General features: G+C 38.9%; 1 non-coding gene across 1 annotated transcript; it reads right to left on the bottom strand.

The window, feature by feature from the left end:
- Nucleotides 1-762: 762 nt before the first annotated feature.
- On the bottom strand, nucleotides 763-866 carry LOC130952151 (small nucleolar RNA R71). The gene has a single exon (XR_009074332.1). It is a non-coding gene; the product is annotated as a small nucleolar RNA R71 (small nucleolar RNA).
- Between the last annotated feature and the right edge of the window lie 1,541 nt (nucleotides 867-2,407).

Below are 2,407 nucleotides of genomic sequence, written 5' to 3' on the forward strand. Positions count from 1 at the left end.
TTTAAAATTATTTTCGAATTTCTCTCCCCCTCATCTCTTTCTATTTATTTTATTTATTTACTAACACTTCTCTTCATCTCTTATCACCTCCCCTATCCCTACTCTGTATACAGACTATTCATTCTTCTTCACTCTTCCCCCCTTTCTCCTTCTACTAACATAAAGGAATCTCTATACTGTGACATAGAGGATTCCTCTTTCTTTTCTTCTTTTCTTCTCTTTCATATGAGCAGGAACAAGAACAAAAGCACTCTTGTTGAAACTGATCCTGAACCTGAAAGGACTCTGAAGAGGAAACTAAGAGAAGCTAAATTACAACAATCTAAAGGTAACCTTTCAGAAATATTAGAACAAGAGAATGAGATGGCAGCCGAACCCAACAACAATAATGCAAGGAGAATGCTTAGTGACTTCACAAAACCAACGTCCAAATTTGATGGAAGAAGCATCTCCATTCCTGCCATTGGAGCCAATAATTTTGAGCTTAAGCCTCAACTAGTTGCTTTAATGCAACAGAACTGCAAGTTTTATGGACTTCCATCTGAAGATCCTTACCAGTTTTTAACTGAGTTCTTGCAGATTTGTGAGACTGTTAAGATGAATGGAGTTGATCCTGAAGTCTACAGACTCATGCTTTTCCCTTTTGCTGTAAGAGATAGAGCTAGAATATGGTTGGATTCACAACCTGAGGATAGCCTGGACTCTTGGGATAAGCTGGTCACGGCTTTCTTGGATAAATTCTTTCATCCTCAAAAGCTGAGCAAATTTAGAGTGGATGTTCAGACCTTCAAACAAAAAGATGGTGAATCCCTCTATGAAGCTTGGGAAAGATACAAGCAGTTGACCAAAAGGTGTCCATCTGACATGTTTTCAGAATGGACCATATTAGATATATTCTATTATGGTCTATCTGAGTTTTCGAAAATATCATTGGACCATTCTGCAGGTGGATCTATTCACCTAAAGAAAACGCCTGAAGAGGCTCAAGAACTCATTGACATGGTTACAAATAACCAATTCATGTACACCTCTGAGAGGAATTCTGTGAATAATGGGACACCTCAGAGGAAGGGAGTTCTTGAAATTGATGCTCTGAATTCCATATTAGCTCAAAACAAAGTGTTGACTCAGCAAGTCAACATGATCTCTCAAAGTCTGAATGGATGGCAACGCGCATCCAACAGTACTAAAGAGGTAGCTTCTGAAGAAGCTTATGATCCTGAGAACCCTGCAATAGCAGAGGTAAATTACATGGGTGAACCTTATGGAAACACCTATAATTCATCATGGAGAAATCATCCAAATTTCTCATGGAAGGATCAACAAAAGCCTCAACAAGGCTTTAACAATGGTGGACGCAATAGGCTGAGCAATATCAAGCCTTTTCCATCATCTTCTCAGTAACAGACAGAGAATTCTGAACAAAGCACTTCTAATTTAGCCAATCTAGTCTCTGATCTATCAAAGGCCACTTTCAGTTTCATGAGTGAAATAAGATCCTCCATCAGAAATCTGGAGGCACAAGTGGGCCAGCTGAGTAAGAAAGTCATTGAAACTCCTCCCAGTATTCTCCCAAGCAATACAGAAAAGAATCCAAAAGGAGAGTGCAAGGCCATTGATGTAATCAATATGGCCAAATGCACAAGGGAAGAGGAGGACGAAAATCCTAGTGAGGAAGACCTCCTGGGACGTCTCTCAAGCAAGAGGGAGTTTCCTATTAAGGATCCAAAGGAATCTGAGGCTCATATAGAGACCATAGAGATTCCATTAAATCTCCTTCTGCCATTCATGAGCTCTGAAGACTATTCTTCCTCTGAAGAGGATGAAGATGTGACTGGAGAGCAAGTTGCTCAATATTTAGGAGCTATCATGAAGCTGAATGCCAAGTTGTTTGGTAATGAGACTTGGGAAAGTGAACCTCCCTTGCTCATTAATGAACTAGATACCTGGATTCAGCAAATTTTACCTCAAAAGAGATAAGATCCTGACAAGTTCTTAATACCTTGTACCATAGGCACCATGACCTTTGGTGTGGAATTTAATACCCACACTTACTAACCGGCAAGTGCACCGGGTCGTACCAAGTAATACCTTACGTGAGTAAGGGTCGATCCCACGAGGATTGATGGATTAAGCAACAATAGTATTTGATAGAATTAGTTAGGCAAGCAAAAAAGGATGTTGGAAGTTCAAAAGCATTAAACAGTAATGTTAGACTTTTAGAAAGCAAAAGCAGCAATGAGTTGGGAATAAAATATGTAGAAAATAGTTAAGGCTTCAAAGTTATCTATTTTTCCAGATTAACTTTTCTTAATAACTATTTTAATTATGTAGGATTTAATTTATGGCAAACTATATGTGACTAGCCCCTAATTCCTTAGGCCTTTCTAATCTCCTCTAAAGTTCA

The sequence above is a fragment of the Arachis stenosperma genome, chromosome 9 (genome assembly GCF_014773155.1).
Source record: "Arachis stenosperma cultivar V10309 chromosome 9, arast.V10309.gnm1.PFL2, whole genome shotgun sequence".
Classification (NCBI taxonomy): domain Eukaryota; kingdom Viridiplantae; phylum Streptophyta; class Magnoliopsida; order Fabales; family Fabaceae; genus Arachis; species Arachis stenosperma.